Source organism: Podarcis raffonei, chromosome 9 (assembly GCF_027172205.1).
Source record: "Podarcis raffonei isolate rPodRaf1 chromosome 9, rPodRaf1.pri, whole genome shotgun sequence".
NCBI lineage: Eukaryota > Metazoa > Chordata > Lepidosauria > Squamata > Lacertidae > Podarcis > Podarcis raffonei.
In genome coordinates, this window is record NC_070610.1 from 14343125 (window position 1) to 14358346 (window position 15222).

General features: G+C 42.8%; 1 pseudogene; it reads right to left on the reverse strand.

The window, feature by feature from the left end:
* Nucleotides 1-14198: 14198 nt before the first annotated feature.
* Nucleotides 14199-14607, reverse strand: LOC128420677 (cytochrome b5-like; annotated as a pseudogene).
* Nucleotides 14608-15222: the final 615 nt, after the last annotated feature.

The following is a 15222-nucleotide window of genomic DNA, read 5'->3' on the forward strand; positions in this document are numbered from 1 at the left end:
TCTGCCGGTTAAGTTGTCAAGGTCTGATTTCTTGTCCTGTGATAAAAAGCCTTCTGTTTTGACCGCCAAACCTTTCAGGGGAGCATTTGCAACCGTTGGGCAGCACTTTTGAGTGAATTGCCGAAAGTCAGATTTTTTCCTGAAATTGTGACCCCGGGGCTTAGGGATTTTTTCAAAAAAAGATTTTTCTACTGCTTAAGTTGTCGAGGTCTGATTTCCAGTCCTGTAAAAAAACCTTCTGTTTTGACCGCCAAACATTTCAGGGGAGCATTTGCAACCGTTGGGCACCACTTTTGAGTGAATTGCCGAAAGTCAGATTTTTTCATGAAATTGTGACCCCCGGGGCTTAGGGATTTTTTTAAAAAAAATCTCGCGCTGGTTACGTTGTTGAGGTCTCATTTCTAGTCCTGTGATAAAAAGCCTTCTGTTTCAATCGCCAAACCTTTCAGGGGAGCATTTGCAACCGCTGGGCACCATTTTTGAGTGAATTGCCAAAAGTCACATTTTTTCTGAAATTGTGACCCCGGGGCTTTGGGATTTTTTTCTAAAAAATATTTTTCCACCGGTTAAGTTGTCGAGGTCTGATTTCTTGTCCTGTGATAAAAAGCCTTCTGTTTCGACCGCCAAACCTTTCAGGGGAGCATTTGCAACTTTTGGGCACCATTTTTGAGTGAATTGCCGAAAGTCAGATTTTTTCTGAAATTGTGACCCCGGGGCGAGGGAATTTTTCAAAAAAATATTTTTCCACCGGTTAAGTTGTCGAGGTCTGATTTCTTGTCCTGTGGTAAAAAGCCTTCTGTTTCGACCACCAAACCTTTCAGGGGAGCATTTGCAACCGTTGGGGACCATTTTTGAGTGAATTGCCGAAAGTCAGATTTTTTTCTGAAATTGTGACCCTGGGGCTTAGGGATTTTTTCAAAAAAATCTTCTTCCGCCGTTGAAGTTGTCGAGGTCTGATTTCTTGTCCTCTGGTAAGAAGCCTTCTGTTTCGACCGCCAAACCTTTCAGAGGAGCATGTGCCACTGTTGGGCTCCATTTTTGAGTGAATTGCCGAAAGTCAGATTTTTTCTGAAATTGTGACACCGGGGCTTAGGGATTTTTTCAAAAAAATCTTCTTCTGCCGTTTAAGTTGTCGAGGTCTGATTTCTTGTCCTGTGGTAAAAAGCCTTCTGTTTCGACCGCCAAACCTTTCAGGGGAGCATTTGCAACCGCTAGACACCATTTTTGAGTGAATTGCCGAAAGTCAGATTTTTTCTGAAATTGTGACTCCGGGGCTTAGAGATTTTTTCAAAAAACTATTTTTCTGCCGGTTAAGTTCTCGAGGTCTGATTTCTTGTCCTGTGATAAAAAGCCTTCTGTTTCGACCGCCAAACCTTTCAGAGGAGCATGTGCCACTGTTGGGCTCCATTTTTGAGTGAATTGCCGAAAGTCAGATTTTTTCAGAAATTGTGACCCCGGGGCCAGGGAATTTTTCAAAAAAATATTTTTCCACCGGTTAAGTTGTCGAGGTCTGATTTCTTGTCCTGTGGTAAAAAGCCTTCTGTTTCGACCACCAAACCTTTCAGGGGAGCATTTGCAACCGTTGGGGACCATTTTTGAGTGAATTGCCGAAAGTCACATTTTTTCTAAAATTGTGACCCCGGGGCTTAGAGATTTTTTCAAAAAACTATTTATCTGCCGGTTAAGTTCTCGAGGTCTGATTTCTTGTCCTGTGGTAAAAAGCCTTCTGTTTCGACCGCCAAACGTTTCAGGGGAGCATTCGCAACCGTTGGGCACCATTTTTGATTGAATTGCCGAAAGTCAGATTTTTTCTGAAATTGTGACCCCGGGGCGTAGGGATTTTTTCAAAAAAATCTTCTTCTGCCGTTTAAGTTGTCGAGGTCTGATTTCTTGTCCTGTGGTAAAAAGTCTTCTGTTTTGACCGCCAAACCTTTCAGGGTAGCATTTGCAACCGCTAGACACCATTTTTGAGTGAATTGCCGAAAGTCAGATTTTTTCTGAAATTGTGACCCCGGGGCTTAGAGATTTTTTCAAAAAACTATTTTTCTGCCGGTTAAGTTCTCGAGGTCTGATTTCTTGTCCTGTGATAAAAAGCCTTCTGTTTCAATCGCCAAACCTTTCAAGGGAGCATTTGCCACAGTTGGGCACCATTTTTGAGTGAATTGCCGAAAGTCAGATTTTTTCTGAAATTGTGACCCCGGGGCTTAGGGATTTTTTCAAAAAAATATTTTTCTACTGCTTAAGTTGTCGAGGTCTGATTTCCAGTCCTGTAAAAAAAGCCTTCTGTTTTGACCGCCAAACCTTTCAGGGGAGCATTTGCAACCGCTGGGCACCATTTTTGAGTGAATTGCCAAAAGTCACATTTTTTCTGAAATTGTGACCCCGGGGCTTAGGGATTTTTTCAAAAAAATATTTTTCCACAGGTGAAGTTGTCGAGGTCTGATTTCTTGTCCTGTGAAAAAAAGCCTTCTGTTTCGACCGCCAAACCTTTGAGGGGAGCCTTTGCAACTGGTGGGCACCATTTTTGAGTGAATTGCCGAAAGTCACATTTTTTCTGAAATTGCGACCGTGGGGCTTAGGGATTTTTTCAAAAAAACATTTTTCCACCGGTTAAGTTGTCGAGGTCTGATTTCTAGTCCTGTGAAAAAAAGCCTTGTGTTTCGACCGCCAAACCTTTCAGGGGAGTATTTTCGACTTCTGGGCACCATTTTTGAGTGAATTGCCGAAAGTCATATTTTTTCTGAAATTGTGACCCCGGGGCTTAGGGATTTTTTCAAAAAAATCTTCTTCTGCCGGTTAAGTTCTCGAGGTCTGATTTCTTGTCCTGTGATAAAAAGCATTCTGTATGAATTGCCAAACCTTTCAGGGGAGCATTTGCAAGCGCTGGGCACCATTTTTGAGTGAAGTTGTGGCTTAGGATTTTTTCAAAAAAATCTTCTTCCGCCGGTTAAGTTGTCGAGGTCTGATTTCTTGTCCTGTGGTAAAAAGCCTTCTGTTTCGACCGCCAAACCTTTCAGGGGAGCATTTGCAACCGCTAGACACCATTTTTGAGTGAATTGCCGAAAGTCAGATTTTTTCTGAAATTGTGACCCCGGGGCGTAGGGATTTGTTCAAAAAAATCTTCTTCTGCCGTTTAAGTTGTCGAGGTCTGATTTCTTGTCCAGTGATAAAAAGCCTTCAGTTTCGACCACCAAACCTTTCAGGGGAGCATTTGCCACCGTTGGGGACCATTTTTGAGTGAATTGCCGAAAGTCACATTTTTTCTAAAATTGTGACCCCGGGGCTTAGAGATTTTTTCAATAAACTATTTATCTGCCGGTTAAGTTCTCGAGGTCTGATTTCTTGTCCTGTGGTAAAAAGCCTTCTGTTTCGACCGCTAAACCTTTCAGGGGAGCATTTGCAACCGTTGGGCACCATTTTTGAGTGAATTGCCGAAAGTCACATTTCTTCTGAAATTGTGACCCCGGGGCTTAGGGATTTTTTCAAAAAAATATTTTTCCACTGGTTAAGTTGTCGAGGTCTGATTTCTAGTCCTGTGAAAAAACCTTCTGTTTTGACCGCCAAACCTTTCAGGGGAGCATTTTGAACCGCTGGGCACCATTTTTGAGTGAATTGCCAAAAGTCACATTTTTTCTGAAATTGTGACCCCCTGGCTTAACGATTTTTTCAAAAAAAATCTTCTTCCGCCGGTTAAGTTGTCGAGGTCTGATTTCTTGTCCTGTGATAAAAAGCTTTCTGTTTCAATCGCCAAACCTTTCAGGGGAGCATTTGCAACCGCTGGGCACCATTTTTGAGTGAATTGCCGAAAGTCACATTTTTTCAGAAATTGTGACCCCGGGGCCAGGGAATTTTTCAAAAAAATATTTTTCCACCGGTTAAGTTGTCGAGGTCTGATTTCTTGTCCTGTGGTAAAAAGCCTTCTGTTTCGACCACCAAACCTTTCAGGGGAGCATTTGCAACCGTTGGGGACCATTTTTGAGTGAATTGCCGAAAGTCACATTTTTTCTAAAATTGTGACCCCGGGGCTTAGAGATTTTTTCAAAAAACTATTTATCTGCCGGTTAAGTTCTCGAGGTCTGATTTCTTGTCCTGTGGTAAAAAGCCTTCTGTTTCGACCGCCAAACGTTTCAGGGGAGCATTCGCAACCGTTGGGCACCATTTTTGATTGAATTGCCGAAAGTCAGATTTTTTCTGAAATTGTGACCCCGGGGCGTAGGGATTTTTTCAAAAAAATCTTCTTCTGCCGTTTAAGTTGTCGAGGTCTGATTTCTTGTCCTGTGGTAAAAAGCCTTCTGTTTTGACCGCCAAACCTTTCAGGGTAGCATTTGCAACCGCTAGACACCATTTTTGAGTGAATTGCCGAAAGTCAGATTTTTTCTGAAATTGTGACCCCGGGGCTTAGAGATTTTTTCAAAAAACTATTTTTCCACAGGTGAAGTTGTCGAGGTCTGATTTCTTGTCCTGTGAAAAAAAGCCTTCTGTTTCGACCGCCAAACCTTTGAGGGGAGCCTTTGCAACTGGTGGGCACCATTTTTGAGTGAATTGCCGAAAGTCACATTTTTTCTGAAATTGCGACCGTGGGGCTTAGGGATTTTTTCAAAAAAACATTTTTCCACCGGTTAAGTTGTCGAGGTCTGATTTCTAGTCCTGTGAAAAAAAGCCTTGTGTTTCGACCGCCAAACCTTTCAGGGGAGTATTTTCGACTTCTGGGCACCATTTTTGAGTGAATTGCCGAAAGTCATATTTTTTCTGAAATTGTGACCCCGGGGCTTAGGGATTTTTTCAAAAAAATCTTCTTCTGCCGGTTAAGTTCTCGAGGTTTGATTTCTTGTCCTGTGGTAAAAAGCCTTCTGTTTCGACCGCCAAACCTTTCAGGGGAGCATTTGCAACCGCTAGACAACATTTTTGAGTGAAGTGCCGAAAGTCAGATTTTTTTCTGAAATTGTGACCCCGGGGCTTAGAGATTTTTTCAAAAAACTATTTTTCTGCCGGTTAAGTTCTCGAGGTCTGATTTCTTGTCCTGTGATAAAAAGCATTCTGTATGAATTGCCAAACCTTTCAGGGGAGCATTTGCAAGCGCTGGGCACCATTTTTGAGTGAAGTTGTGGCTTAGGATTTTTTCAAAAAAATCTTCTTCCGCCGGTTAAGTTGTCGAGGTCTGATTTCTTGTCCTGTGGTAAAAAGCCTTCTGTTTCGACCGCCAAACCTTTCAGGGGAGCATTTGCAACCGCTAGACACCATTTTTGAGTGAATTGCCGAAAGTCAGATTTTTTCTGAAATTGTGACCCCGGGGCGTAGGGATTTGTTCAAAAAAATCTTCTTCTGCCGTTTAAGTTGTCGAGGTCTGATTTCTTGTCCAGTGATAAAAAGCCTTCTGTTTCGACCACCAAACCTTTCAGGGGAGCATTTGCCACCGTTGGGGACCATTTTTGAGTGAATTGCCGAAAGTCACATTTTTTCTAAAATTGTGACCCCGGGGCTTAGAGATTTTTTCAATAAACTATTTATCTGCCGGTTAAGTTCTCGAGGTCTGATTTCTTGTCCTGTGGTAAAAAGCCTTCTGTTTCGACCGCTAAACCTTTCAGGGGAGCATTTGCAACCGTTGGGCACCATTTTTGAGTGAATTGCCGAAAGTCACATTTCTTCTGAAATTGTGACCCCGGGGCTTAGGGATTTTTTCAAAAAAATATTTTTCCACTGGTTAAGTTGTCGAGGTCTGATTTCTAGTCCTGTGAAAAAACCTTCTGTTTTGACCGCCAAACCTTTCAGGGGAGCATTTTGAACCGCTGGGCACCATTTTTGAGTGAATTGCCAAAAGTCACATTTTTTCTGAAATTGTGACCCCCTGGCTTAACGATTTTTTCAAAAAAAATCTTCTTCCGCCGGTTAAGTTGTCGAGGTCTGATTTCTTGTCCTGTGATAAAAAGCTTTCTGTTTCAATCGCCAAACCTTTCAGGGGAGCATTTGCAACCGCTGGGCACCATTTTTGAGTGAATTGCCGAAAGTCACATTTTTTCAGAAATTGTGACCCCGGGGCCAGGGAATTTTTCAAAAAAATATTTTTCCACCGGTTAAGTTGTCGAGGTCTGATTTCTTGTCCTGTGGTAAAAAGCCTTCTGTTTCGACCACCAAACCTTTCAGGGGAGCATTTGCAACCGTTGGGGACCATTTTTGAGTGAATTGCCGAAAGTCACATTTTTTCTAAAATTGTGACCCCGGGGCTTAGAGATTTTTTCAAAAAACTATTTATCTGCCGGTTAAGTTCTCGAGGTCTGATTTCTTGTCCTGTGGTAAAAAGCCTTCTGTTTCGACCGCCAAACGTTTCAGGGGAGCATTCGCAACCGTTGGGCACCATTTTTGATTGAATTGCCGAAAGTCAGATTTTTTCTGAAATTGTGACCCCGGGGCGTAGGGATTTTTTCAAAAAAATCTTCTTCTGCCGTTTAAGTTGTCGAGGTCTGATTTCTTGTCCTGTGGTAAAAAGCCTTCTGTTTTGACCGCCAAACCTTTCAGGGTAGCATTTGCAACCGCTAGACACCATTTTTGAGTGAATTGCCGAAAGTCAGATTTTTTCTGAAATTGTGACCCCGGGGCTTAGAGATTTTTTCAAAAAACTATTTTTCCACAGGTGAAGTTGTCGAGGTCTGATTTCTTGTCCTGTGAAAAAAAGCCTTCTGTTTCGACCGCCAAACCTTTGAGGGGAGCCTTTGCAACTGGTGGGCACCATTTTTGAGTGAATTGCCGAAAGTCACATTTTTTCTGAAATTGCGACCGTGGGGCTTAGGGATTTTTTCAAAAAAACATTTTTCCACCGGTTAAGTTGTCGAGGTCTGATTTCTAGTCCTGTGAAAAAAAGCCTTGTGTTTCGACCGCCAAACCTTTCAGGGGAGTATTTTCGACTTCTGGGCACCATTTTTGAGTGAATTGCCGAAAGTCATATTTTTTCTGAAATTGTGACCCCGGGGCTTAGGGATTTTTTCAAAAAAATCTTCTTCTGCCGGTTAAGTTCTCGAGGTTTGATTTCTTGTCCTGTGGTAAAAAGCCTTCTGTTTCGACCGCCAAACCTTTCAGGGGAGCATTTGCAACCGCTAGACAACATTTTTGAGTGAAGTGCCGAAAGTCAGATTTTTTTCTGAAATTGTGACCCCGGGGCTTAGAGATTTTTTCAAAAAACTATTTTTCTGCCGGTTAAGTTCTCGAGGTCTGATTTCTTGTCCTGTGATAAAAAGCATTCTGTATGAATTGCCAAACCTTTCAGGGGAGCATTTGCAAGCGCTGGGCACCATTTTTGAGTGAAGTTGTGGCTTAGGATTTTTTCAAAAAAATCTTCTTCCGCCGGTTAAGTTGTCGAGGTCTGATTTCTTGTCCTGTGGTAAAAAGCCTTCTGTTTCGACCGCCAAACCTTTCAGGGGAGCATTTGCAACCGCTAGACACCATTTTTGAGTGAATTGCCGAAAGTCAGATTTTTTCTGAAATTGTGACCCCGGGGCGTAGGGATTTGTTCAAAAAAATCTTCTTCTGCCGTTTAAGTTGTCGAGGTCTGATTTCTTGTCCAGTGATAAAAAGCCTTCTGTTTCGACCACCAAACCTTTCAGGGGAGCATTTGCCACCGTTGGGGACCATTTTTGAGTGAATTGCCGAAAGTCACATTTTTTCTAAAATTGTGACCCCGGGGCTTAGAGATTTTTTCAATAAACTATTTATCTGCCGGTTAAGTTCTCGAGGTCTGATTTCTTGTCCTGTGGTAAAAAGCCTTCTGTTTCGACCGCTAAACCTTTCAGGGGAGCATTTGCAACCGTTGGGCACCATTTTTGAGTGAATTGCCGAAAGTCACATTTCTTCTGAAATTGTGACCCCGGGGCTTAGGGATTTTTTCAAAAAAATATTTTTCCACTGGTTAAGTTGTCGAGGTCTGATTTCTAGTCCTGTGAAAAAACCTTCTGTTTTGACCGCCAAACCTTTCAGGGGAGCATTTTGAACCGCTGGGCACCATTTTTGAGTGAATTGCCAAAAGTCACATTTTTTCTGAAATTGTGACCCCCTGGCTTAACGATTTTTTCAAAAAAAATCTTCTTCCGCCGGTTAAGTTGTCGAGGTCTGATTTCTTGTCCTGTGATAAAAAGCTTTCTGTTTCAATCGCCAAACCTTTCAGGGGAGCATTTGCAACCGCTGGGCACCATTTTTGAGTGAATTGCCGAAAGTCACATTTTTTCAGAAATTGTGACCCCGGGGCCAGGGAATTTTTCAAAAAAATATTTTTCCACCGGTTAAGTTGTCGAGGTCTGATTTCTTGTCCTGTGGTAAAAAGCCTTCTGTTTCGACCACCAAACCTTTCAGGGGAGCATTTGCAACCGTTGGGGACCATTTTTGAGTGAATTGCCGAAAGTCACATTTTTTCTAAAATTGTGACCCCGGGGCTTAGAGATTTTTTCAAAAAACTATTTATCTGCCGGTTAAGTTCTCGAGGTCTGATTTCTTGTCCTGTGGTAAAAAGCCTTCTGTTTCGACCGCCAAACGTTTCAGGGGAGCATTCGCAACCGTTGGGCACCATTTTTGATTGAATTGCCGAAAGTCAGATTTTTTCTGAAATTGTGACCCCGGGGCGTAGGGATTTTTTCAAAAAAATCTTCTTCTGCCGTTTAAGTTGTCGAGGTCTGATTTCTTGTCCTGTGGTAAAAAGCCTTCTGTTTTGACCGCCAAACCTTTCAGGGTAGCATTTGCAACCGCTAGACACCATTTTTGAGTGAATTGCCGAAAGTCAGATTTTTTCTGAAATTGTGACCCCGGGGCTTAGAGATTTTTTCAAAAAACTATTTTTCTGCCGGTTAAGTTCTCGAGGTCTGATTTCTTGTCCTGTGATAAAAAGCCTTCTGTTTCGACCGCCAAATCTTTCAGGGGAGCATTTGCAACTGCTGGGCACCATTTTTGAGTGAATTGCCGAAAGTCACATTTTTTCTGAAATTGTGACCCCGGGGCTTAGGGATTTTTTCAAAGAAATATTTTTCCACCGGTTAAGTTGTCGAGGTCTGATTTCTAGTCCTGTGAAAAAAAGCCTTCTGTTTCGACCGCCAAACCTTTCAGGGGAGCATTTGCAACCGCTGGGCACCATTTTTGAGTGAATTGCCGAAAGTCACATTTTTTCTGAAATTGTGACCCCGGGGCTTAGAGATTTTTTCAAAAAAATATTTTCCTGCCGGTTAAGTTCTCGAGGTCTGATTTCTTGTCCTGTGTTAAAAAGCCTTCTGTTTCAATCGCCAAACCTTTCGAGGGAGCATTTGCCACCATTGGGCACCATTTTTGAGTGAATTGCCGAAAGTCACATTTTTTCTGAAATTGTGACCCCGGGGCTTAGGAATTTTTTCAAAATATCTTCTGCCGGTTAAGTTGTCAAGGTCTGATTTCTTGTCCTGTGATAAAAAGCCTTCTGTTTTGATCGCCAAACCTTTCAGGGGAGCATTTGCAACCGTTGGGCAGCACTTTTGAGTGAATTGCCGAAAGTCAGATTTTTTCCTGAAATTGTGACCCCGGGGCTTAGGGATTTTTTCAAAAAAAGATTTTTCTACTGCTTAAGTTGTCGAGGTCTGATTTCCAGTCCTGTAAAAAAACCTTCTGTTTTGACCGCCAAACATTTCAGGGGAGCATTTGCAACCGTTGGGCACCACTTTTGAGTGAATTGCCGAAAGTCAGATTTTTTCATGAAATTGTGACCCCCGGGGCTTAGGGATTTTTTTTAAAAAAATCTCCCGCTGGTTACGTTGTTGAGGTCTGATTTCTAGTCCTGTGATAAAAAGCCTTCTGTTTCAATCGCCAAACCTTTCAGGGGAGCATTTGCAACCGCTGGGCACCATTTTTGAGTGAATTGCCAAAAGTCACATTTTTTCTGAAATTGTGACCCCGGGGCTTTGGGATTTTTTTCTAAAAAATATTTTTCCACCGGTTAAGTTGTCGAGGTCTGATTTCTTGTCCTGTGATAAAAAGCCTTCTGTTTCGACCGCCAAACCTTTCAGGGGAGCATTTGCAACTTTTGGGCACCATTTTTGAGTGAATTGCCGAAAGTCAGATTTTTTCAGAAATTGTGACCCCGGGGCCAGGGAATTTTTCAAAAAAATATTTTTCCACCGGTTAAGTTGTCGAGGTCTGATTTCTTGTCCTGTGGTAAAAAGCCTTCTGTTTTGACCGCCAAACCTTTCACGGGAGCATTTGCAACCGCTAGACAACATTTTTGAGTGAATTGCCGAAAGTCAGATTTTTTCTGAAATTGTGACCCCGGGGCTTAGAGATTTTTTCAAAAAACTATTTTTCTGCCGGTTAAGTTCTCGAGGTCTGATTTCTTGTCCTGTGATAAAAAGCCTTCTGTTTCGACCGCCAAATCTTTCAGGGGAGCATTTGCAACTGCTGGGCACCATTTTTGAGTGAATTGCCGAAAGTCACATTTTTTCAGAAATTGTGACCCCGGGGCTTAGGGATTTTTTCAAAGAAATATTTTTCCACCGGTTAAGTTGTCGAGGTCTGATTTCTAGTCCTGTGAAAAAAAGCCTTCTGTTTCGACCGCCAAACCTTTCAGGGGAGCATTTGCAACCGCTGGGCACCATTTTTGAGTGAATTGCCGAAAGTCACATTTTTTCTGAAATTGTGACCCCGGGGCTTAGAGATTTTTTCAAAAAAATATTTTCCTGCCGGTTAAGTTCTCGAGGTCTGATTTCTTGTCCTGTGTTAAAAAGCCTTCTGTTTCAATCGCCAAACCTTTCGAGGGAGCATTTGCCACCATTGGGCACCATTTTTGAGTGAATTGCCGAAAGTCACATTTTTTCTGAAATTGTGACCCCGGGGCTTAGGAATTTTTTCAAAATATCTTCTGCCGGTTAAGTTGTCAAGGTCTGATTTCTTGTCCTGTGATAAAAAGCCTTCTGTTTTGACCGCCAAACCTTTCAGGGGAGCATTTGCAACCGTTGGGCAGCACTTTTGAGTGAATTGCCGAAAGTCAGATTTTTTCCTGAAATTGTGACCCCGGGGCTTAGGGATTTTTTCAAAAAAAGATTTTTCTACTGCTTAAGTTGTCGAGGTCTGATTTCCAGTCCTGTAAAAAAACCTTCTCTTTTGACCGCCAAACCTTTCAGGGGAGCATTTGCAACCGTTGGGCACCACTTTTGAGTGAATTGCCGAAAGTCAGATTTTTTCATGAAATTGTGACCCCCGGGGCTTAGGGATTTTTTTTAAAAAAATCTCCCGCTGGTTACGTTGTTGAGGTCTGATTTCTAGTCCTGTGATAAAAAGCCTTCTGTTTCAATCGCCAAACCTTTCAGGGGAGCATTTGCAACCGCTGGGCACCATTTTTGAGTGAATTGCCAAAAGTCACATTTTTTCTGAAATTGTGACCCCGGGGCTTTGGGATTTTTTTCTAAAAAATATTTTTCCACCGTTAAGTTGTCGAGGTCTGATTTCTTGTCCTGTGATAAAAAGCCTTCTGTTTCGACCGCCAAACCTTTCAGGGGAGCATTTGCAACTTTTGGGCACCATTTTTGAGTGAATTGCCGAAAGTCAGATTTTTTCAGAAATTGTGACCCCGGGGCCAGGGAATTTTTCAAAAAAATATTTTTCCACCGGTTAAGTTGTCGAGGTCTGATTTCTTGTCCTGTGGTAAAAAGCCTTCTGTTTCGACCACCAAACCTTTCAGGGGAGCATTTGCAACCGTTGGGGACCATTTTTGAGTGAATTGCCGAAAGTCACATTTTTTCTGAAATTGTGACCCCGGGGCGTAGGGATTTTTTCAAAAAAATCTTCTTCTGCCGTTTAAGTTGTCGAGGTCTGATTTCTTGTCCTGTGGTAAAAAGCCTTCTGTTTTGACCGCCAAACCTTTCAGGGGAGCATTTGCAACCGCTAGACACCATTTTTGAGTGAATTGCCGAAAGTCAGATTTTTTCTGAAATTGTGACCCCGGGGCGTAGGGATTTGTTCAAAAAAATCTTCTTCTGCCGTTTAAGTTGTCGAGGTCTGATTTCTTGTCCTGTGGTAAAAAGCCTTCTGTTTTGACCGCCAAACCTTTCAGGGGAGCATTTGCAACCGCTGGGCACCATTTTTGAGTGAATTGCCGAAAGTCACATTTTTTCTGAAATTGTGACCCCGGGGCTTAGGGATTTTTTCAAAGAAATATTTTTCCACCGGTTAAGTTGTCGAGGTCTGATTTCTAGTCCTGTGAAAAAAAGCCTTCTGTTTCGACCGCCAAACCTTTCAGGGGAGCATTTGCAACCGCTGGGCACCATTTTTGAGTGAATTGCCGAAAGTCACATTTTTTCTGAAATTGTGACCCCGGGGCTTAGAGATTTTTTCAAAAAAATATTTTCCTGCCGGTTAAGTTCTCGAGGTCTGATTTCTTGTCCTGTGTTAAAAAGCCTTCTGTTTCAATCGCCAAACCTTTCAAGGGAGCATTTGCCACCGTTGGGCACCATTTTTGAGTGAATTGCCGAAAGTCAGATTTTTTCTGAAATTGTGACCCCGGGGCTTAGGGATTTTTTCAAAAAAATATTTTTCTACTGCTTAAGTTGTCGAGGTCTGATTTCTTGTCCTGTGAAAAAAAGCCTTCTGTTTCGACCGCCAAACCTTCGCAGGGAGCCTTTGCAACTGGTGGGCACCATTTTTGAGTGAATTGCCAAAAGTCACATTTTTTCTGAAATTCCGAACGTGGGGTTTAGGGATTTTTCAAAAAAACATTTTTCCACCGGTTAAGTTGTCGAGGTCTGATTTCTAGTCCTGTGAAAAAAAGCCTTGTGTTTCGACCGCCAAACCTTTCAGGGAAGTATTTTCAACTTCTGGGCACCATTTTTGAGTGAATTGCCGAAAGTCACATTTTTTCTGAAATTGTGACCCCAGGGCTTAGTGATTTTTTCACAAAAATCTTCTTCCGCCCGTTAAGTTGTCAAGGTCTGATTTCTAGTCCTGTCATAAAAAGCCTTCTGTTTCGACCGCCAAACCTTTCAGGGGAGCATTTGCAACCGCTAGACACCATTTTTGAGTGAATTGCCGAAAGTCAGATTTTTTCTGAAATTGTGACCCCGGGGCTTAGAGATTTTTTCAAAAAAGTATTTTTCTGCCGGTTAATTTCTCGAGGTCTGATTTCTTGTTCTGTGATAAAAAGCCTTCTGTTTCAATCGCCAAAACTTTCAGGGTAGCATTTGCCACCGTTGGGCACCATTTTTGAGTGAATTGCCGAAAGTCAGATTTTTTTCTGAAATTGTGACCCCGGGGCTTTGGGATTTTTTCAAAAAAATCTTCCGCCGGTTAAGTTGTCGAGGTCTGATTTCTTGTTCTGTGGTAAAAATCCTTCTGTTTCGACCGCCAAACCTTTCAGTGGAGCATTTTCAACCGCTGGGCACCATTTTTGAGTGAAGTGCCGAAAGTCACATTTTTTCTGAAATTGTGACCCCGGGTCTTAGCGATTTTTTCAAAAAAAATTTTTTCCACCGGTTAAGTTGTCGAGGTCTGATTTCTAGTCCTGTGAAAAAAAGCCTTCTGTTTCGACCGCCAAACCTTTCAGGCGAGCATTTGCAACCGCTGGGCAGCATTTTTGAGTGAATTGCCGAAAGTCACATTTTTTTCTGAAATTGTGACCCCGGGGCTTAGAGATTTTTTCAAAAAAATATTTTTCTGCCGGTTAAGTTCTCGAGGTCTGATTTCTTGTCCTGTGATAAAAAGCCTTCTGTTTCAATCGCCAAACCTTTCAAGGGAGCATTTGCCACCGTTGGGCACCATTTTTGAGTGAATTGCCGAAAGTCAGATTTTTTTCTGAAATTGTGATCCCGGGGCTTAGGGATTTTTTCAAAAAAATATTTTTCTACTGCTTAAGTTGTCGAGGTCTGATTTCCAGTCCTGTAAAAAAAGCCTTCTGTTTCGACCGCCAAACCTTTCAGGGGAGCATTTGCAACCGTTGGGCACCATTTTTGAGTGAATTGCCAAAAGTCACATTTTTTCTGAAATTGTGACCCCGGGACTTAGGGATTTTTTCAAAAAATTATTTTCCGCCGATTAAGTTGCTGAGGGCTGATTTCTTTTCCTGTGACAAAAAGCCTTCTGTTTCGACTGCCAAAGCTTTCAGGGGAGCATTTGCAAGCGTTTCGCACCATTTTTGAGTGAATTGCCAAAACTCAGATTTTTGCTGAAATTGTGACCCTTGGGGTTAGGGATTTTTTCAAAAAAATCTTTTTTTATATCAATCCCAAGACTAGAACTCTCAAAACAGGGATCAGCCAGGCTGTCCAGAACTTGATTCTTTAGATGGAGACTTGTTTGGAACCCTGGAGTCATTAGGACTATGGTCACATGGATGAACCACTCCTATAAGGCATTCGCCGAGCATCTCTTGGGCATCCAAGATAAGTGGCCAATATCTTCAAAGTTCTCAGTGGCATCTCTACCAGCTTCTTCGAGCAGAACCTCCTCTCCATCTGGATGCTTGCTGTGGAAGCGGGGGATGTCATAGACGCGTCCGCTGAAGCCCAGCCTGGTCTCCTTGTCCTTGTTTCGCTTCGCCACTTCGTACAGGCTGAAGATGGGCCCCCTTTCACACGGCTCAAGTTCAGCCCTGCCGCTTCTGTGCTCCTTCAGTGAAACCATTCAGACTCACCTGCCTCGACCGAAGGGGATTTTTGGGCTTCTGCCAAGGATTGTGGAAGTTGTTGCCATCTGTAGACCCAAGATATACAGACATTGGGAAGTATTGGTTATAGAAGGACCCCTGACCATTAGGTCGAGTCGTGCCCGACGCTGGGGTTGCGGCTCTCCTCTTGCTTTATTGGCCGAGGGAGCTGGCGTACAGCTTCCGGTTCATGTGGCCAGCATGACTAAGCCACTTCTTGAGAATCAGAGCAGCACATGGAAACGCCGTTTACCTTCCCGCCAGAGTGGTACCTATTTATCTACTTGCACTTTGACGTGCTTTTGAACTGCTAGGTTGGCAGGAGCAGGGACCAAGCAACGGGAGCTCACCCCATCCCGAGGATTCGAACTGCTTACCTTTGGATCGGCAAGTCCTAGGCTCTGTGGTTTAACCCACAGCGCCACCCGTGTCCCATTGGATAGGCATTAGGTTGCTTTAATTAAGGGACACATACTCCCACCATCCTTGAAATTAAATAATAATAAAAAGACCCCTTTCTTTCCCCAGGGCTACAACAATTTAACAAGAAGGTGCAGCAACTCAGACTATCAGTGGAACTTTTGTGATAAATG